The sequence below is a fragment of the Diadema antillarum genome, unplaced genomic scaffold, assembly GCF_040938485.1.
Source record: "Diadema antillarum isolate AM-2024a unplaced genomic scaffold, OU_Dant_1.0 seq00001105_RagTag, whole genome shotgun sequence".
NCBI classification, from domain to species: domain Eukaryota; kingdom Metazoa; phylum Echinodermata; class Echinoidea; order Diadematoida; family Diadematidae; genus Diadema; species Diadema antillarum.
Window position 1 is genome coordinate 1,630,834 of NW_027271921.1, and position 23,573 is coordinate 1,654,406.

General features: G+C 42.5%; 1 protein-coding gene across 2 annotated transcripts in view; it reads right to left on the bottom strand.

Annotated features, from left to right (window-relative positions):
- LOC139743780 (plasma membrane calcium-transporting ATPase 4-like) overlaps window positions 1–23,573 on the bottom strand; it is a 166,074-nt gene that overhangs the window by 123,569 nt on the left and 18,932 nt on the right. The window contains exon 2 of one of the 2 annotated variants that reach the window (XM_071654236.1): window positions 10,826–10,909. The exons of the other annotated variant lie outside the window; for it this stretch is intronic. The gene's annotated coding sequence lies outside the window, so the exon portion shown is untranslated. The remainder of the gene's footprint in view (window positions 1–10,825; window positions 10,910–23,573) is intronic. 2 annotated transcript variants of the gene reach the window in all.

The following is a 23,573-nucleotide window of genomic DNA, read 5'->3' on the forward strand; positions in this document are numbered from 1 at the left end:
TCAGTCGCCAAACGCAGACAAGGATCTCAGTAATGTGGTCAAAAGGTTTGGGGAAAACTGTATCCTTTCAGTTCTCTGCCATCTAGACAATGGTTTGACAATGATCATGTGAATAGCTTGTAGTGATAGCTTCACTGCCACACTTACAAATCATTTCTCTGGCTATTGCCCAGAGACAAGTTCACTGCTCAGCATCTGCACATATTACATTGATCTATCGAGCCACAGTATCGAACATCGATGAAACAGCACATGATGCACTTGTACAGGTCCTGACGTTATTGCTGTGAACTTGTGAACGTCAGAACTTCGTGGCTCATGGCCTCACAGAATAGATAAGAGTGTGACACTCACAAATACTCCTCGAATCATCAAACATTAGCTGTCTCCTACATCTTTGACAAAGTAAGATAAGAAGCTAGCTTGAATAATCTACCTCTCAGGATTATGTAGGTCCAGCAGTAATCCACTCTCTGTTTGGCTGCAATTCAACTAACTCATAGAAACATTTTCAGCATATATGAGGCACTCAGAATGAGTGATACTGCCACACTCCACTTATTGCCAGTGTAGTACCGCACTTCAAAATAAGAGTATCTAGCACAGGCATAACCTGATTTTCTGCTCATGTGTTATATTGTTAATGTGTTTCAAATCTTAGCTCAAATTAATGAGCAGGTTTGGCAAAGAGAAACCAAAGAAATTGTCTGAAACTTTCCCAACCTTCTCAGTCCTGGAAATCTTCTTTGTTCCCACCAAGATGAGTCCCGACATCATTTCTCGGAAGAAAATTGAAACATTATGATCCCGAGCCTTATGTTGGGACAGGTTCACTACCAAGAGTGGTCCACTTTGAGCTGATAAGGGCAAAATTTCTGTTGGGAATCCTCACATGACATCTTAAGAAATAGGGTAGGAGAACAGCTTTCACATCAACGAAAGTGGTCCGAGAGAAGAGGTCCCGACTGGAGCTGAAAAGCGAACAGCATCCTGAGACTCTTGACTCTGAGACTAACTCCATTAGCTGTCCAGGAGCACAAGAGTCAGTCCTGCATACATCAGGAGAAGTGTGTAGTGCTGGACAGTATTTAGTGAGGTGCGAACTGCACGAGGCACGCGCCATGTGCCTTTCACACGGCTGTCAGGTCCCATGTCTCCGCCAAATTGTTCTACGGCAGGAACTTGTTAATGTTTCATCACCACCGGCTCTCTGGCCTTCAAGTTCACTCGACAATATCTTCCAAGTCATGCCCGCCAAGATGACGTTCATACCGCGGCAAATTGATTGAATCAATTCCACTGAAATGTGATGAATCTGTTCATTATCCAGGATGCAGAGCTCATATTCTGGAACCTTTTTGGCTAAGCCAATTAAATTATTTGAACAATGTGATTGTGAACCATTTTGCGGTAGGATAGCTGCTAGATGAACTGGCCTACCAACTTTTCATTACCCCCCCCCCCCCCCCCCCCCCCCCCCCCACATCTCCCCTTAGACAAGGACTATAGGAATCCTCAGAGATCTCATTGGTCGATTGATTAGATGAGAAACTCATAACAGGCTATAATGAGCGGATTGGAAATCAAATTAATTAGACGATTACAAACCTGTGGCACTAATTTTCCAATATTTTCATCATTGCAGTTAACTCTTAACGTATAACTCCAAGTGGGATGTGACAGTAAATGATGCATTTAGTTGTATCTTAACTACAAACTATGATCTCATTTGCATTTGTCACTAATCATCCTGCTAATCAGCTGGTTGTAGTCTTTGTTGGGTATCACTTCAGTGCATGTCCAATTTCAATCATTACATTGCACATTCTGTTGTTTAAAAAAAATAATAAAGTTTTATCCGCTCCTGCTAAAGAGTGCCACATTTTTCAGCATTCAGAGATAAACTTTTGCAGGAATTCATATTTGCTTCAACAGAACGAATCGGGATCTTTGTGAATCTTGGACCATACTGGGTATCACAAAAAAAGAGTCACTGTAATTGATGCAAAGAAGCAGAATGCATGTGAATGGTATGTTTCTTTCATATGATCTTGATAACCCCTATCTGTATCTTATTCCAAGAGATTGAAACAGATAACCAGATCTTCCCTCATACTTTCAAAAGACATTTATACGAGGCTGAATCACTTTGTTATGAATATTTCATTCGTACTTCATCTTTGAGTATCTGACTAAAATGAAAAAAAAAAAAAAAGTAACGATAAAAAAACCCTTACCCTATTCCAGTAGCATATGATCACATAAATGGTATCCCGGGGTACCAAATAAAAATCAGCCATTTCATTGAATTATTTATTCTTTTAAAGAGGTTGTACCCTGGGTTGCCAAAAAGTGGAAATTATTTTGGTGCTGGAGCTAGCGAGCGCTAGCCACTACACTGCACTGCACTGAAGCACACGCTATTGCTAGCACAGCGTGCCATGCATCCATAGTATGACATGCAGTGGCATGGGAATGACTATGTACGCGCACACACAGTGCATGCATTTCTCTGCGGCTGTCCTCAAGTGGACATGAGGTGGCGCTACACAACGTGGTACCCCGGGGTACTACAGTACCCGGGGTAACGCATGATGCATCATATTTACAATCTAGAAAACTACAACAATGCTTCAACTGATACACAATGACCTTGAAGGAATGGTAGGAATTTAAAGCATTTAACACATACCAGTGGAAATGAATAAACATCTGAAATTTGCACATGCTTTGTACAGAGCCGACTGAAATTCAGAATCACGTTCTCTGAACAAAGGTTCTATGGAAAAAAAAAACAGAGATAAAAGAGGGAGAGAGAGATAGAGCAAATGAGGGAGGGAGAGAGGGAAGTTTTGATGTGTACAATTACAAGTGACAGCCCAGGGGGCCGGTTTCATGGCCTACCAGCAAAGGCCAATATTTTGTACCCTCCTTATGGCCATGTCTAACATGGCCATGTCTAACTCTGCCGTTTGGGCGGTTTAATTACCAGGACAGGGAGAGAGATGGGAAGACACAGAGTAAGAGAGACAGAATACATGCTGTCTGCTCACAGGTCATGATGAGAGAAAGGAAGGGAGAGAGCGAGCTAGCTGTTCACGCTCCCCAAAAGGTCAAATAGCTGTATGTTTCCAGCGCGTCTAATCCACACTTGTGCGTGTGCACATCGGCAGTGCATTTGTGCCTGGGCAATTGGTACATGATGGGGAGGGGGAAAACGAGGGAGAGGTATACATTGTATATGGTAGTCTAAAACCTTGACTGTTTCTATGAGGGGCTATGATTGGGCAGATGGGCTAAAAATGTTTGAAGAAGGGCAAGACTGGGGAGTTATTTCTCATGTTGCAAGTAATATCATATATAGCACTCTCACTATAGAGGAGTAATCTATTGTTCCCCCTGCTTGACAAATTTCCATTGAATTTATTTGTTCAATGTTTATCTAAAGCCATGTAGCGCCTGAAAAAGAGATGACCAACATTTGAACTTCTGCATGAAAGTTGACAACAGCTGTCAAAAAGATTCAAATATAAAATAAGACCCCGACATACCTATTTTCGCAGGATAATGAGTCAACGCAATTAGTAGATTATTTGAGATTGTACGAGAACGATTTTTCTCACCCCTCCCCCACCCCCATTCCCCGATTTTTAATGTTGATTATATTGTTTCTAATTCCTTAGTATGTAGGTTTTTTTTCCTTAGTTAAATTGTATAGCTCATGCCATTCTGGCTTTTTATGTAATTTCAGTTGTACATTATTGATTGATTTGTTGTTTGTACTGATGGCATGTTTTGTATTTTGGTTGGACCCCTGTGAAAACCAGCTTTTAGCTGACCAGGGCAATCCATCCCATGAGTGGAGAATGAATACATAAAAAAATAAAATAAAAAGCTCTTTAGGACTTTTGGATGTGTAATATACATTGGGCATCTGGATTGAAAATGCTGTTTGCTATTACTCATGATTACAACAAGCCACTTTTTCTGTGTCTCCCACCAATATCACGACTGGCAATTCTTCACTGATTTTCTAAACAAGCCAATTATTCTCTCCCTCCCACTATATTATCTGAAATCACAAATGTTATTTCAGCCCAGGCCTCAGTAAACATAAGCTACATGCATTCAGTCATGATTATCAGAACTAATTCTTCAAGGTATCAGCAAAGATTATAATTCTAATATGCAATACTTGTGTTGTTGTTGTTTTTTTTTTAATGAAACATTATACTTGATCACTATACTACATCCTCGGTTCCTTTGTTGAATTGTCTTTTTAAAGTTTTTAGCAAAATAAACATGGGACTTTGAAGATGTTAATGATGGAAACAGCTTTGCTTCAACAAAAATAAAAAACCTGGTGACACAATTCTAGCATGGTAGAGCCCCACCACTACACCGAGATTTGAAATGCACAGCTGCACAGGTTTATTTTCACATCACAGGCAGTGCCCAGCGTATCAGTGGGCGACCATCACTTGATGATATGGCCATAACGAGCAACTCATATGCTGTGATTATTTTCCAAGTCTCTGTGTTGTTTATGCATGCTCAGTGATAATGCACGCTAGAGTGGAAACCAGCCTCCTGTAAATATCCCCCCCCCCCCCTCCCTCCACTGCCAGGCACATAATGGCAGAGAGAATTCTCACCACCGCATGAGGTTTTTGACTTAACAACTGTCACAGAAGTCTACCGAGAGGGTGTCCTGTGTTTTTCGCATGGTGTGCTCATTCACAGGCCCGGGGTTGAGGTATTGAGAATAATTAATGTCACTCACGCAAGCTTGCGGTGGGGTCTGTGTGCGCAGGGTATGCCGTTCGATGCAACGAGGTGGCAGAAGATGCTACTGTAGCAGCAGCCAGGAATATTATTGCTCCACGATGCAATTTCTTATTTTGTCGCTTCCTTCTTCAGGCAAAATTTGACCTAAATTTCACCCATGTGACCCATTTGTATTTTGCCAAAATAACACACAATTCCTAAATATGAGATTAAGTGCAGCAAACTGTGTGTGGACAGTGAGAAATAAATTTCATATGTCAAAGGGTACATCACTGAGTAAATATTTGCCAGTACTTTCGGCAGTCTGTATTCCAAATATTTTTAGTTTCGACAAAATTCTGTTATGCAACTATACAGATTATCATTTGGGGTGTTTTTGATATATTTGTTTTGTTTTTGTTTGTTTATTTGTGTTGGTTTTTTTTTTAAGGGGGAGGTAGTTTATCAAATATACCTGTAATACCTATAAGAGATTTATCTGACAAATGTGTCATTGCTCATTCAGGCAAGCATATTACAAATAAATCATGTTTTTTCATTGAAATCTAAACCTTTCATTCCAGATACATATATACAATATATAATATATACACCATGTATATGAATGTTTATACGCTATATAGGCATATATAGCTACAAAGAGAGAAGGAAGAGAAAGACAATCACATGAATTCACATAAATGTAGGAAGCAAGAAGTATTTCTGTAATCTTCAGATTGCTCTTTTTGTTTAAAAGTTCCATCATGGTCAATATCTCCCTCCCTCTCTACTATATATCTATCTCTCTCTATGTATCTATCTCTCTCTATCGATGTATCTATCTCTCTATCTATCTCTTTCTATCTATCTATCTACATAGTTATCTATCTATCTCTATCTATCTATGTATCTATCTCTTTCTATCTATCTATCTACATTGTTATCTATCTATTTCTATCTATGTATCTATCTCTCTATATCTATCTATCTCTTTCTATCTATCTCTCTCTCTATCTATCTATCTATCTCTATCTATCTATCCATCTATCTCTCTTGAGAAAGCAGACTCTGGATTGAACTCATATTATACCCCGTGCATCATGACTGCAGGCAAGAAACAAACATTGTCGCAATGATGCTCTCACACTTGAGTTGTTCTCCCCCCCCCCTTTTTTTTTTTTTGGTGTGTAGCCTACATTCATGAGGTTTAAACATTTCTTTCCACCGGTCTTCAGAAGGGAATTCTCTTTGTGTGCGTATTCTGTACAGAGCTGCAGGCAAAGCAACAGTGTTGTTGCAGCGGCGCCAGAAAAATCGCTGATACATTTATCAGCATGAGATATGAACTTATTTCCTCACATCATTGGCACTCACCAAAGTCCAGACGGGAATATTTGGGTTTAGTTACAGATTCAAAAATTTTATGCCACCATTGTCTGGACCCTGCAGGGCTTTCAGCTGAAAGTGATGAATCACCTCCCGAGAATATTTCTGTTTTGTTTTTACAAGTATGGCAAACAAATCCCCCATAAAACACACACACACACACATACACAGGTGATGACTAATGTATAAAGAGTTTTGAAGGAATACGATTATCTTCCGCTGCAAACACAGATATGACGTACAATCTATGTGTGATGCTCACAATTCCCTTTTATTGTAGCATAAACTAAGGCAAACAGCACCCATATAATGGATTCAAGAACATGTAAAGAATGTTTACCTACTGTTTGAATTTTACTTTTGATTCTATTCTCATATGCACTATCTATACCTATGTGTTGGCGAACAGGAGTGCAATGTAGAAGTAAAACTTTGTCTTTATACATGGTGTTAGGTGTTTTGTTGTTGTTGTTGTTAAGCAACTTAACCCCTTTGATTTGTCTTAGCCCTGTGTGGGTGTGTTTTTTTTATGTGTACACATATGTGTGTGTGTGTGTGTGTGTGAAACTAGGTGCATCTGCCGAGTGTATGTGCATATGTGCCGATGTGCGTGTGTATATAAGAGGGTGTGTGTGTGTGTGTGTATGTGTGTGTGCATATATCCTTGGTTATGCACTCCTAATCAGCCACACGCACTGGGGCTAAGAGTGGAGCTAATATTTTAGATGGCCTGGGGGTCTGGAGAGGCGGCATGCACCACACGAGGGCAGCAGAGCGGCTTGCATTTCACGCTCAATGTCTTCCAAGAAGGTCAGAGTTCACACAGCGGGACAGACGGCGCCATCACCACTGTGCCTGTGCAGTAAAGTAGGCTGTCTCTGTAGCATCTGCCAGTGGAGGCATTGGGCAATGCATGTTTTATGGATTCTTACTGTGGGTCAACAGTACAGGCTTGGCAGTAAAAAAAGAACAAGAAAAAGAATCAAATCTGTTGCCATGGTAATCACTACTTTAATCACAGCATATGATGCACAGTGCTATGAATGCTTATTTAAGACCCTGAATTATACAACTTTGTTGGATGGATTATCTAACTTGATGTAGCATCTTGATACTTACATCCTTTGGAAAGAAATGACAGAATAAGTCAATTGATCCCATGATGATGATGCTACATTTTGTACTCACAACCAACGCAGGCATGAGAAACTTGTCTCTTCACCAGGTTAAACCACCCGAAGAGGAGTGTTCATCATAGCCGGAAAAAAGCGGTTTACATAAACTTGGCAAAAGGTCACCATCACTATTAGAAGATGATGCAAGGGGGAGGGGGGGGGGGTGGGGAGTGGGAAAGCTCATCCAAGACCTGCTGGAATACTATCCATTTTCATGTCATCACATTTTTCAGCTATCTGCGTCGATGTTTTTCGGTGTCGATACAGAAACTATGGTCTGTATTGCATCATTCCACTGTCACTAGACCTGCACATCCCTTCTCATGAATTTCTCGATTCATAGAGAGGGAAAACTGAAGGCAATTAAATGCTGCCATCTGTCGCATGAATCTCAGCATCACATCATTTATAAACTGCTCCTACCGACTCTTTATCATCACTTTGCATGCAATGCTGTAAAACCAGACATTTTTGCGTACAAGTTACTTTCACAAATTTCACGAGGCGCCAAGATTCACAAAAACGTTTGTCTACACAACGCACTGAATGCCAGTGACGATTCGTGGAAGTTTCGTGCCGTGAAAAAGGCCATACACTCCGATTCACGAGAGAATCATGTTACAAATGTTTTTGGTTTTACAACATTGATCAACACTATGTTCACATTTTTGTCATCATTAACACAAAATCACATTTCATAGAGGCTAAAGCATCTAAATAAACTTCACAGAAAAGAAAAAGTGGGTTGGGTTTCAGACTAGACTACTGGCAAGACTGTAATACGAGCTGTATTAATATACATCGAACAATGAACTAACTTTTGCCGGATGAATACTTCACAGCAAAAACAAATGTAGGGGGAGGTCTTTGATGACCACAGTAGGATTCTTTATCTACCAAAAAGAATCGGCATATTAATAAGGAATGGAAGAAACTGAGGAGACAAATGGGCAAAATTAAAGACACTAAAGGTGACTAGAGTATATAACTCAGGTTTACATGTTATCCCACCATCTCACTTCATGCCATTGTTTTAGGGTTAGTGAGTCACGAATTCAAGAGTCTCATTTTCATGCATGTTATTACCTCAAACAACCTGCAGTGCTCAGGCCATAATGGTGGCAAAATGCCCCTCATAACTATCCATTTCTATCCGTAAATATCCATATTTCTATCCGTAAATACCCATATTTCTATCCATAATATCCATACCTCTATGAATCATCAAATGCAAAGAATCAAAATGTCAAATCCTTTCCCCCTCTTAGCAAACACCCCTCTCCTCATGACGAAATGAATCACATGGACGATAATGACTCCTGGAGATAAGATAAAACTGTCCATTATTCCCTTGTTCCTCCTCAAAGCTTCTGAATTTCCAATAACTGCGAGCATCTTTCCTTTCCGAACGACAAATGACTCTATTACCTATAGACCTATATCAAATGCATAACGAGTGCTAATCCGAAAACTGCCCATCTCTTGTCAAGACACTGTGGATGGATATCATGGCGGAATGGTCAATTCCAAATGTTGTGCTCCGATATTATAGCCCCTCTCAGGAGAGTTCCTATCTAATCCTATTATTTTCCACATTATGATAGGAGAGACAAAGATGCAATTTGATGGAATTTAGATGTTCAGAAGTCAATTATTGCCCTTTTTAGATAAATTTGCTTTAGCCTTCCAGTATGTTGCGGAAGTAAAGGAAGTTTGTGTCGGTAAATATATGAATATTTGAATGCACACACACACACACACACACACACACACACACACACACGCAGCAGTAATCCAAGAAAAATTTCATGAAATTTAGTAATCTATAGTCTGACATTTCGGTATATACTCTCAGAGTACAAACACTAAAATCCTACACATTTATTCATGTATACAAACATAAACCTTTAATATATAATTTTGTTTCAAACATAATGTGAGCGTGCGTTATGATGAGTTGTCAACTATTAACAGCACTGACACCAATGACTTTTCTTTTCTTTCACTAATTTCCCTTGCAGACTGCAAACGAACACACACTGCATGCATATCATCTATGAGCTGAGATCACAAGTTCTCAATCTGGACCTTGTAGCATCCCTTAGAAACTATTAATAATCAGAAATCATGCTCGTGCATACGGCTTATTGTGTTGGGTCATAGGCTGGTTAAACAATTTTGCAGTTTTGTGCTCGATGTTCCAGGTAATGGAGTTGTACAGGGATGGCAGTATGTTTGTTTGTTTTTTAAGTTATTTGAGGAAACCTAACTGCAAAGCACTACTGAAAGAAATGTTGTTTGTAGGTAGGCTTCTGTTTTTTTTTTGTTTGGTTTGTTTGGATCTTTCTTTAGCTGATGATGATTATATTGACTTCAATTCATGATTTGTTTTGATGATGAGAAGTCATGTTACAAGCAAAAAGGGTTGGGGATGATCCTGAATTACATAGTATCACATACCAGTAAATTGCCCCCCCCCCCCCCTTGGCCTTGTATACTTTTTAAACCAAAGAAGAGACAAAGTTGTCAATCTTGTGAAGTTACCCCCCCCCAAAAAAAAAAAAAAAAAAAAATAACGGAAATATTTAATGAATTTAAACATAACATTCAATACTAATTATGATGAAGTATCCAGGAACATGGTTACTTAGCAGAAGATTAATGTTCTCACAAGGGTTTTCTTCCACTGACAAATCTTCCTAATCTGGATAATCTCTAATCCCCTCTCTACTCTGTCTCTATGCCAAATTGAGACATCCATGAAAAGATTAGTGAATTTACTTTTTAATAGTGCAAGGAGAGAAAAAAGTACCAGAAGAAAAAGGAGGAAGAGAAAAAGAAGGAAGAAATATAGCAACTAAACACTCTTGTACATGAAGGGACAGTGAATTTATATGAGCATGTAGTAGTAGTGACTGGTTGGAGAGAGAAAATTTTCCTAGAATTATAGAGTGAGTTTGGATATTATTGCCCTCACTGAAAGGTATAATTTGTAGATATTTCAGGCCCAACTTATGAAATATGATACAGTAAAAGACTTGCCTCACTGAGATATGTGCTTTATACCACCCAATTACTGTGATAACCCGAGTGCATGAACTTGCGTGAAGCTCTCCGCAGTATGTTTAGTCCCGTGTGTAGAAAGATATGCGGTGGTTTATCAAAGTGAGTGCCTTATTGCACGAATATATTTTGAGCAGTGATGCGGGGCATAATTGCTCACATGAGATGTACACAGACAGGCTTTTCATGAATCAGGCAGCATTCCAAGGTACATGTCATATGCAGATGGTTAGCGTCAGGCAGCTTTGAAGTCCACATTAGAGTGAATAAAATATGGTGGGGAAAAAAAATAAAAGATTAGGTATGTAAAGGAGAGTCAGCATTCTTCGGTGTAAAGGGTTAGGTCATGCCGAGCTGTTACGAGGGGATACACTGTTTCACCAGGGAACAGAGGTATTGGTTTCTCTATTTGCATTTGGTGCAAGCCGTCATACCTCTCTCCTCTCCGCCGGGCCGGTGAGAAAGAGAGGACGTCGCTGGCCAGCAGAGGGCGCTGGACTGGAATCTAAAACTCCTGTCTGAGGGGACAAGGAAGAAAGAGAGTGGTCACAAGATGGGTCACACACAATAAGTTGAGCTTGCTCATGGTGTCTTCAACACTTGAATAGAAATGCATTTTATTGCTATCATTTGTGCTTTCCTTAAAAATGTAACTCAAAGAGCAAAAACTGACAAATACTGATCAATCTACCATTCATTTACAACTCAGATAAAAAGCAATCAAAGAAATGACATGAATGGAACAAAACAACGCTTAACATTATGACTGATATTGCTGTCAGATACACACAAAAAGATAGAACAACAAAAAAGTGCTTTCGGAAGCTTTCTTATAGTCAAGTGGTAAAATTAAAGACGTGAAATATTCCTTGCTCTTTCTTCACTTGCTCAATGACCCTGAACATCGCATGTCACCACTGCCAGGCAAAGTTTCCCAAATCATTTCTTGGAAGTGGTGCATTTACATTTCTGACATGGATGGATTTAACAAACTACTGCCAGTGAACAAATTGCTGGTAGTGAAAGGGCAATCACATCATCAAAAGGTATGGTTGCCATCAAGATAATTACAGGCTAGACATACTTCACATGCATCAATACCATTTCGTTAAGTCAGAATACAGTAACAGACAGTTCCATCACACTTTCACACACCAAAAGATGATACCCATGTATCACCTCATAATTCACATAAATCTCTGAATTTGACCAAGACAAGAGAGAGAGAATGATATCTAATAACACAGAGACAAATTGCTGTCTATCAAGAAATACACCAAACTCTTCATAGTAAAATACAAGCTTGTAGTTACATAAACATAGAGAACATAAAATGATAAGGAAATGGCTCTTCACCTAAAAACAAGCAAAATTCTATATCATTGAACACAAATATTCATATCTATTATTCCTATCTATTAATATCTTTAATATGCATATAATTTTTTCAGAAAAATCTCAGAATATCAATATTAGGCAACCCCATTTAGAAACAGGCCAACCACTTGACAAAAAGACCACATTATGAATGAAAAATTAATGCGACTGAATCATATCTATAACAAATCCTGAAAAGGATAACTATTATGAAATATCCTTTCCAAGGAAGTCAAGCTGTTTCCCCTCTTGGATGTACAGAGTCTACACCAATTCACTGAAAAAGTCTGAACAGGGTTTGAAGCATTTGAAGGGATGATGATAATAATGAGTCAATACAGGATTGGTTCTTGGGGACAGTGACCTAACGATTTACTGTAAAACGAGGAATGTACATGTGCATTCTAATTTCGCAAATTTCGCGAGAGCCAAATTCTGTGAAATTAAAATGTACACTGAAGATCTCGTCTACACTATATGCATTGAATGTTAGAGGCAACTCGCAAAAACTTCATGCTGGGATTAAGGCCATCAGCTCCCATTCACGAAAATTTCATGCCACGAAAAAATTGTGTTTTACAGTACTGGAAGTCTCTGGTGATGCTGGAATAAACTGATAATGTGAAAGACCCCTGTTGGTTGAACTTAACCATGCCTTTGCATTAACCTCATATCAGTACAACATAGACACTGATACATTAGTTTGGTTTATTTTTCCCTTCAATACAGGATGCCACAGGGGAATTCATTCACCGAAAAAATTAATGCACAGACCACATAATCTTACCTTTTGTTTCTGAACCATGCAAAATATTTTGATGTCTGAGAAATGTATCTGATTGTTAAAATTGTGTCTGATGACTTACTAGTATTACAATGTATGGCACATAACACTGGGCTGCCCTGTGTAATGTAATACAGCCACACTGTATTCATGTTAAAAACACATACAGTGCAGCCTGCAGACATGTGGCTTGATCAAGATTACCGGTGGGTATTTATTGGGGGTGCGTATTTATTGGGGCTGGTTGAGTCATGCTTTGGGTCTGAGCCAACAGACTAGCTAGCTGCCAAGAATCACATGTCGTGCCAGTATACCTCAGACTAGTTACGGCTCTCTATGACGGAAAGAACCCGTACATGAAGCATTGTGTTTCAACTCTGTGGTTGTCTACCTAATTGTATTTTGCAATTGTATTTTTTCCTTCATTGGCATCATAAAATCTTGGTATATCAGTGTCTTCATATAATATAGACACACAGAGCCATAATAATACCAGGAAGATATTCATGTTATGCGTGAATACTACAAATTGTAGCAGAGGAAAGATTCTAATTCAAAACATGAGAAGAAATTGATAAGATTTACAAAAATTGTAATAAGCATTTCAATGTCTGTGGGTCGTGGAACATGACAGCCAATGCACACAGAGAATCAGCTGTCTCGGTCACATGACTGTGGTTCCTGCTTGCAATTTATGTTCATTATTTGTTTTATATTAAGCAAAATGTCATTCTAGGTCACATAACTGTGGTTCCTGCTTGCAATATGTTCATTATTTGTTTTATACTGAGCAAAATGTCATTCTACTATCACTCACAAGCCACAGGACACCATATTCACCGCTTACCCACTTTCCTTTTTACCACCATTACTGGATATCACTGTGGGCTAAATTTATTCAAGTTTTCAACGATCTGCTACTTATAACATGTATAGCACTACAATATTGAAAACTCTCGCTTTCTCACACCTCTCTCCCACTCTTTCTTTCACCTACTGTACTCTCCCTCTTCAAAGTAAAATTTCTCTCGCTACACAGGTCACTGTTCACTGCAGATGGTGCCATGGGTAAATTCAAATGGTTTCATCATTTGTTTGATGCAAGATTAATCTTTTCACCATAAACTGTATATGTTCTAATCACCAAATCAGTAGTGCACCAGTACAAAAGTAGGCATATTATACAAACAACAGGTCACAACTGTATCTGAACATCTGGATGTTGGGCAGACACACGCTGAAATCGCAAAAGTTTTCATATCTTAAACTAACTTCAAGTCTCGGCATTCTGCTTATAATCACTGCTGCCAATGTATCTATTCATTCACTTAACAAAACGAGGCAGTTTGCTGTCAGATACAAGCAGTTTTGATGAATTAATGCTTCATGGGTCAAATTTAATCTTGGTTGAATTGCAACGCTTAATACCGATGAACACGACTTCTGCTGAAAGAGAGGGATTGGGACTGTGTATGTGGTTCTTGTGACTACAGTGTAGATGGGTAAATAGATTTGCGGTCTAGAGTACAGACAACATCCCTGTTGTTTACTGACAAACAAACATACACACACAAACACACACACTTTTTTTCAGTGATTTTCACTTGATTTTATAATTTTACATAACAAAACATTCATCTTAAATGTATGCAACCGCATTCAATCAATAATAATTAATCAAATGAACAATGATCAATCAATACATAACCCATACATCTTGAATTCATACACAAACTTACTTGAACACACTCACACACACACACACACACACACACACACACACACACACACAAACCTCTCCTGACCTACCCTACCCCCATATTCTAGGGTACTCGCTCACATCCAAATCCAACACTTCAATAAATTACCTTTAATCATCATAAAATTCCATAATATATCCACCGCCCATAACCCTATACTAATTGATGTGATACCCCAAGAAAATAGACCCCCCCCCCCCCATTTTTTAGAAGTTTTGGACAATTGCACTGATTTAAAAGAAAGAACATACCCTCACAAACTTGATCCATCCACCCCTAAAGCCCGGAGTGGAGTTAACCAAACTGCTTGAAATTCAGAGAAAAATGACATCACTCAGATGGATGTGGTTTTGAGCACACTTTCATCCCTGCATCCATCTTGACTGGACGTGTGTTATCTTTCTCTGCATACAGGTAAGAAACCTTGCTTTTACCCCTTTTCAATTATTCAAAATCATTCCTTCCGATTGGTAAATCTGGTGATTCTATGATATTTAGTGTTTGGTAGTTGAATGTAGTAATTATTCCTTCAGAAAAAGGGAATTCTGAACACCAATGGTGTTCTCAGTGAAGTTATTAAGTATATGTATTTGTACAAATCTATTGTCACTTACAGCTAGATAGACTGGTATGCTATTGTTAGTGAATAATAGAAATGGTGTTACTGTTATATTTGTGTAGTGATTTAGTACTTTTCATGATGTAAGAGTTGAAATTACAACTTAAGCTGATTTAATTCCGGATTAAGTGCTGCTTGTGCGAGTGTGAACAAGCCATAGGCTGTACTGTCCTGTGGAAGAGAAAGAGTAGAACGGTCAGTGTAAACATTCCTAGGCGGTGCGCCGTGTAAGAGTCCGTTGACCTTTAGGCTATCTTGGGAATAACTGTGAAGTGACTGACATACATTGTATATGTTATTCTGACTGAAAGCCCAAATGCCTTAACAAGTGTGCTAATTGTAAATACATGGATGGTTGGCATGATGCTTATGGAATAGTAGTGTAGCATTGTGCAGAATGGAAACAGTGACGGATGATGTTAATAGTGTACATTTGTAGATACAGGTAGAATAGAGATAGAGACGGAGGGTCGGTGTGAACACAGTTTGGATGACTCACGCCAACCTCCGCACCTTATCGGCCAGAGCTCTGACCACTAGCTCTCTGGACGGTGTGTTTATAGTTGTGGTCAGTGTCTCTCTCACTTTCCCAGCTTCTCAGTTCCTCACTTTTTGGCCAGTCCCTCACTTGGTATAAAGAAATTAAAAGGAATTATTCAGGGATCGTCCCCAAAGTTTGGTCTTCAGAGCGACTGTAGTAACATTCCCGAAATACTTTCGCTTTTGCCTGACGGCAGGGATCATCTCAGATGTTGTTAAAGTTTATGCTGTAAAAGATGTTATAGAAGCGTTTTGTTTTATATGAGAGGAATAAAATATAGGAACGAGCAGGAAAGAGAGAGAAAACCTGGCTTTTAGAGAAACAAAGGAAAACTAAAGAAGTTAGATTTGTTTTGCAGTGTACCAAGATGACTAGTTTTCCGGCCTGCTTTCAAAACAATTCTTACCAAAGAAGTGAATGCATTCCAGGTTTAGGTTTATTTAATCATTTGTGTTTCGGTTTATGGATACAAACAGAGATTAATCAAATGATATGTAGTTGTGTTTATTTGATTAAATCAATTGTATTTTAAGTGATTGGTTAATGTTAAGCTATAAGGTTGCTTTTGTTAAAGTTTTGTTACAGTTAATTATGCTTACTACAAAGGAATATTAAGATTGATTGTTACGAGTAAGTGTCATAATTAACCTTTGATTTTAGAGACTCTTTGAGGTATAAATCAAGCATCATAATATTGAGCAAGGTAAATTATCAATTACACTGAAGAAGAATTAGATATTCATATCAACAATTTGCATGTGTCATTCACGTTGTGTTGATGAAAAGAAGTATTGATAATTACTTTGATTGCGATTTATATGATCATTATTGAAATTTGATATGATTTATACAAGAATAAAGAGAAACACTTTCATCCCTGCATCCATCTTGACTGGACGTGTGTTATCTTTCTCTGCATACAGATCAAGAGTGGTATTGGAGTGTAAATTCAACCCAGTTACCCGAGACCCGGGTAACATTTTCTGGCGACCCTGCCAGGACAGCAAATCAACGGGTTTGAAGGATGAAGACTTGCTGTCCTTGGACACTGAACCTGGTATGAGCAGTTAACCTCGTGATGCGACGACGAATTGGCTAACAGCTATACGTACTGAGACTCCACGGCGAAGGCTTGGGTGAAAGCGAAGGACAACTCGTCTTCAAGGCCAGATAGGGGCAGGATATCAGCAAAGCAGCTGCCGGGAGAGCCTGACCTTGTAGATCCGAGGATTCGACACTTTCGACATGGAAGCCTTCGAGGAATCTCAGTTCAAAATAGAAGAGCAGCTGTTTGGTCTTCGAATCGAGGAGCTACGGCAGGTATGTCCTCTCTTGGGCATACCCACACCAGATGAGGATCGGACCAGACAAGCTCTGGTACGGATTGTGCAGTCTTCCCTTCGAAAATTAAGCTCGGAGGAGGAGGAAGACAAGAAAAAGCTGGAGACCTTGAAATCGCGGATTGACGCGATTAAGCAAGGCTCCAGTGATGACAAGGATGAGATGCAGGTTCTGATAGAGGCTCACAAGGCCAGGATGAGCCAGCTGGAGAGTGACTTCCAGGAGAGGTTGCGTCGTTTGGAAGCCCGGGCTGATGAGAACACGCATCGGAAAGATGAACCGCATTCCTTGCCTCCTTCCACCCCACCACCTGCTGCCACCATCCCCGACCACGCAATGCCGACCACGACTCCCTCGACTGTCCCTCCACTTTTCCGGAAGGAACTGCGGATCAGTGGGCAGATCGGGGAACCCAACCAGAAAGACCGTTTAACCTACACCAGCCTCAACCACCAGATCGAGGCTGCCCTCTCAAAGGGCTACAGTGAGAGGGAAGTGATCGAGGCAGTAGTGAGGGCCATCACCCCAGGACTACGCTTAAGGTCCTACCTTGAGAATCACACCCGCCTGACCTTGGTCACTCTGAGGACGGTTTTGAAGGCCCATTTTCAGGAGAAGGACGCCACTGAAGTCTACCAAGAGCTGTCGAATATCAGCCAGCTGAAGAACGAAACAGCGCAAGCATTCGTCATGAGGGCACTTGACCTGAAACAAAGGGTTCTTCTCGCATCTGAGGACTCCACCGCTGGGTTGAGGTATGACCCCCACCTCGTCCAGAGCATGTTTGAACATGCAGTGGTCACGGGGTTAACGAACGATAACATCCGACAGGACATTAAGCAGTCCCTCACCCCAGGGGTGTCTGATGAAGAACTTTTGGAGAAACTGACCACGGCTGCAGCACTAGAAGCAAAGCGTCTCCAGAAGGTTGGGGTAAAACCTCAAAGAATCAACACAATCACGACGGAGGAGCCCCCACCCAAAACTCCCAAGGAACGGAAGCCAGACCTGCGCGAAGAGATGGCTGCCCAGATTGCAGAATTGAGAGCGAGTATTGAAGCTCTTCAGGGGAAAATGTCGACATCTCAGCGCTCCCCACAACAACCACAACAACCACAAGGATCCGGACGTCGACCGCCTCAGCGACCAAGGGGCTGCCCATCATGCCACAAAGAAGGGACAGGGGATGATTGTCAGCACTGTTATAAGTGTGGAAGCAGTGAACACTTCGCTCGGGGATGCAGAAAACGACAGGGAAACGACCAGGGGGCACCCAGCGGGGACAGGGTGTAACCCAACCAAGACCAGGATCCCCAACCACGACCAGACCCGGACAACCAAACGTAAACCAGATTTTCCAACAAAGCCCTGGCCATGTCACCACATCAAAACAAAGGGGACGTGTTGTGAACCTTGTTGGTGATAGGTGCCTAGTTAAATGCTCCTTGAATGGGATTCCGTCTACAGCTCTCTGGGACACAGGAGCCCAGGTCTCGGTGATGCCAGAGAGAATTTATCGAGAGGTGCTTCCACGAGTCAAACTGAGGGAAGTCCAGGAAATACTAGATACTGACCTCCAGCTCAAGGCGGCTAACGGCACTTCCTTACCATACAAAGGCTGGATAGAAGTCTGGTTTAGCCTCGACCCTGACACCAACACATCATCAACCATACTCGTACCTTTTCTAGTGACACCCGAGGAGCTGCCTGAGACCATCATTGGGTACAATGTGATCAGTGAGCTGGTCAAAGCAACACCAATTGGATGCCTTCCTGGCATCACACGACAGCTTGGAAGCTCAATGCAAGTGTCACCTAGAGCAGCTGACCAAGTAATCTCCCTACTGAGGACAGGACCACCAGAAGAGTTGTGCACCGTAAGAACTGGTCGTTCCCCAATCCTCTTGCGCCCGGAGTCCTGGACGAAGGTGACAGTAATGGTGAGCCCTGGGAACATGAGGGAAGAGACACTACTGTTCGAGCCAGGAATCAACAGCAACCTGCCCGAAGATGTAGAAGTTCCCTCCTGTGTTGTACAAGTCTCCCAAGGTCAGTCTCCTCGTCTAGACATCCCTGTGTACAACTACTCCAAGAATACGATTGTAGTCCCTCGGTATACGCAATTGGGAAGACTACAATCAATGCATTCGATACTCCCTGACTATCCACGTGACCCACAACCCACCAACTACCAACCCCAAACCGATGGTTACATCGCCTCAGTGTCAGGTACCGATGAGAAAATGGAAGGACCCTCCTTCAAGCTTGACCACTTGGCAGCAGAGGAGAAGAAGGCTGTGGAAGGACTCCTTCACCAGGAAATAGAGAGTTTCTCATCGGGTGACCAGGACATGGGATGTATCCCCGACCTCAAGATGACCATCAGACTCACCGACAACGTCCCGGTACAGAAGACCTACCAGTCTATTCCCCGACCACTCTACCAAGAGGTGAAACTCTACCTACAGGACCTCCTTGACCGCGGCTGGATCAGGAAATCTGAATCACCCTACGCCTCTCCAGTAGTGTGTGTGCGAAAAAAAGATGGAAGCCTCCGTCTTTGTATCGACTACCGCGGACTTAACAAAAAAACAATACCTGACCGACAACCAATACCGAGAATGCAGGACCTGATTGACGGACTGGGAGGAAACCGGTGGTTCACTACCCTAGACCAGGGTAAGGCGTACCACCAAGGTTTCATCGCCGAGGAATGCCAACAGATGACTGCATTTATCACTCCATGGGGTCTCCACGAGTGGAATAGAATTCCATTCGGATTGAAGAATGCACCAGCTGCATACCAAAGGTGCATGGAGACAATCCTCGAGGGCCTCAACCACAACATCTGTGAGGTGTACCTGGACGACATTGTTATCTACAGCCAGACCTTCAATGACCACCTCAGGCATGTCCAGACAGTTTTGCAGCGTCTTCGGGAAAATGGAGTGAAGCTGAAGCCAGCAAAGTGCAGCTTCTTCCAGCAGGAAGTGAAGTTCCTGGGTAAAGTGATCTCTGGGGAAGGGTACAAGGCGGACCCAAGTGAAACAGAGGCCCTCACTTCACTTAAGAGCCACACCCCGAAGATGGTAGGAGACCTGCGCAAGATACTTGGCCTGACTGGTTACTATCGCAGATACCTCAAGGACTACGCAAAGCGTGCCAAACCACTCTATGACCTCTTAAAGGCACCAGTGATGACAAGGGACGCAAAACCACGGACATACAGACCTACCAAACGGACAAAAAAGACAAAGCACCACGGACAAGCCCCCTCCAACACCCCAATCACCTGGACACCCTCTCATCAGGAAATCGTGAACTCCTTCATCGATGACCTTGTGCAGCCCCCTGTGATGATGTACCCGAACTTCAGTGCACCGTACATCCTACACACTGATGCTTCACAGGAGGGACTGGGAGCGGTACTGTACCAGGAGAGTGATGGGAAGCTCAGGGTGATCGCCTACGGATCGCGAACCCTGACACCCGCGGAGAAAAACTACCATCTCCACTCAGGGAAACTTGAGTTCCTGGCGCTCAAGTGGGCGATTACTGAGCAATTCCGAAACTACCTCCTCTATGCTGAGTCTTTCACCGTGTATACGGATAATAATCCGTTGACCTACATCCTCAGCACGGCAAAGCTCAACGCCACAGGGCATCGATGGGTTGGTGAGCTCGCTGATTTCAACTTCTCAATCAAGTACAGACCAGGAAGGAAGAACGGCGATGCTGATGCTCTATCTAGAATGCCCCTGAGCCCCACCCAACGGCAGGAATCTTGTACGCAGGAGATCACGACAACGACTACCAAGGCCGCGCTGAGAGGTTCCCTTCACCAGGCCCAGGATGAAATGGCGTTGGTCCAGGCACTATTCATACAGCCCACTGACACCCAAACAGACATGCCTCCAGAATCCATTACCTCCTTCTCCATGACTGACATCAAGACAGCCCAGCAGGAAGACCCAGTCATCTCACGAGTGCTCCTATACAAGCGAAAGGGAAGGTGGCCACGTGCAGATGAACGAACAGACGAATCTCCAGAAACCAGAGCAATGATGCACGAATGGAGGAGACTAGAGGTTGGACATGATGGAATTCTCAGGCGGAGAACGAAAACAAAAACACAACTTGTTCTCCCCTTGAAGTGGCGGAATTTGGCGTGTACCGAGCTGCACGATAAGATGGGCCATCTGGGGACTGACAGAACAGTTGACCTCGCCCGGCAACGGTTCTACTGGCCCCGCATGGAGCGCTTCATCGAGACATACATCACCAGGCAATGTAAATGCATCATGCAGAAGAAACCTGCTCAGAACACCAAAGTTCCGTTAGTCCCCATCACCACCTCTGAACCATTTGAACTCGTATGCATCGACTTCCTCCACCTAGAACGCAGTCGAGGAGGTGAAGAGTATGTGCTGGTCGTGATGGACCACTTCACGCGGTTTGCGCAGGCCTACCCGACTACGAACAAGTCTGGCAAGACCGCTGCGGACCGAATCTTCAATGACTTCATATTGAAGTTCGGGTTCCCGAAACGGCTTCATCACGACCAGGGAAGGGAGTTTGAGAACCAACTCTTCACCCGACTACAACAACTTTCTGGGATCACAGCCTCCAGGACATCCCCGTATCATCCCCAAGGCAACGGACAAGTGGAAAGGTTCAATCGGACCCTGCTAGCCATGCTACGAACCCTGGCAGAGGAGCAGAAGCACGATTGGAAACGCCACATCAATAAAGTCGTCCATGCCTACAACAACACACGACATGATGCTACCAACTACTCACCCCACTACCTACTCTTCGGCTACTCACCAAGGCTCCCTATTGACCTAGCATTCGGTCTGACAACTTCAGAACAGGCAAAGTGTCAGAATCTTCCAGAGTATGTTCAAAAGTGGAAAACCAGACTGGAAGAGGCTTATGACCTTGCACGTAAGAATGCACAGAAGGCTTCAGAGAGAGGAAAAAAGTACCACGACAAGAGACCAGCGAGTACGGTGCTGATGCCGGGCGATCGGGTTCTCGTCAAAGACTGCTCCCCGAAAGCAGGACCTGGAAAGTTACGGTCATACTTTGAGGACAGAGTATACACTGTTGTGTCCAAGAAGGGTGACCTCCCCGTCTACGACATTCAGCCAGACGATGGTAAGGGTAGGACTCGTACACTTCATCGTAGTCTCTTGTTCCCCTGCGACACGCTACTCGCTGACCGACAAACTCCCTCTGTAAGACCGGCTGTAGAGAGAAGTGGGAGAGGAGCACCGGAAAGGAGCAGACGACAAAAACGACACCTTCCTGACCGACACCGAAATGAGACCCCAGATCCCTCCGATGCCTGCATGGAGGAAAGCTCTGACGATGATCTCCATCATGAATGGTACAGCCGTGGGTATGGAGAGCAGGAAGGCCGTCAAGAGACCCTCACTGAAACCCGTCACCAGGCACAACAGGTACAACCCGAGCCAGAACCAGTACCCCCACCGGACGCCCAGCCCCAACCAGACCGGGAGGCCACCGCAGCACCGGACGCTGAGGGTCACCACCACCCAGACCGGGAAATCACCACGGTACCAGCCCCTGAGGGTCACCACCGGCCAGACCGGGAAATCAACGCAGATACTGAGGGTCATCATAACGAGGACACCCCGATCGATGGAGATGGGCAGCAGACGATAGTGCCGCCACAACATGCTGCTCTCAACCGGGAGTCAGAAATGACTACGAACCCTGAGGGACCCCCTGCGGCACCCCAGACAACGCCACCTGACGACGCATCCTTCAGCTCAGGCCGCCCTCGCAGAAACAGGCAACCCCCAAATACCCTAACATACCACAATCTCGGAAATCCTTCCCCCCATTGCATGCCATTGTATATCAATGACATAAACCCTGCCATGCCCGAGGTATCAAGGCCACCAAATAATAATATGTATCCTCCCAACCTACCTATGAACCCGACCTATAACTACCCCTGGTATAACCCTTTTGTACCTTACGGAATGCCGTTTGCATTCCCCACAATGTATAACCACGGACAACAGGTGGGAAATCAACAGTGAACCATGCAGTTGACCAATACGCCGAACATTATGTGTGCCCCATAGTGGAGGGGTACGCTGAGTAAGACGATGATTCGTCGAATGAAGGTAGTTGTGATTTAGGTAACCAGTGGTTTAAACCTCTGTGGAAAGCAGTTTCTCTCAGAAACTATACCCCTGAATCATGTGGCAAAGATAAATTGTAAAAGAAATGAACAGAAAAGAAACACTGCGCAGTGTAAAAGTGGGAGAACTTTATTTTGTTTCGCTAGTTATGAAGTTCTACAGATCAAGAGTCATTTCTTTTCGCCATATCATTTTTGTATTGGAATATAGAGTAAAACTATAATATTTCGCTTGTGGATCTGTAAGGATCAGAAGAATACACTCTCAGGAACGCGCGCCTGGGAAGCTGTATTACTTCTTAGTGTGCTATACAATGTAGCATATGTAAGGGGTTTAACCCTGCGAAAGTGAAATGCAAAGTGTGATGTGGAGGAGCGCCATGTGTCAGGATATGTTATTATGATGTTACATTTGAAGTTATTTGTTTACTGTGTTGTAGGAATAGACGGTTAAGAGATGAGATAATGTCAGTTGACAATGATATGGTATGGATTTTATTGACTTTAATCTGAACATACATTTTTGTAATCCATCCATTGATAGCATCAACCCTAGTTATTGTGTAAATGTCGAGGACGACA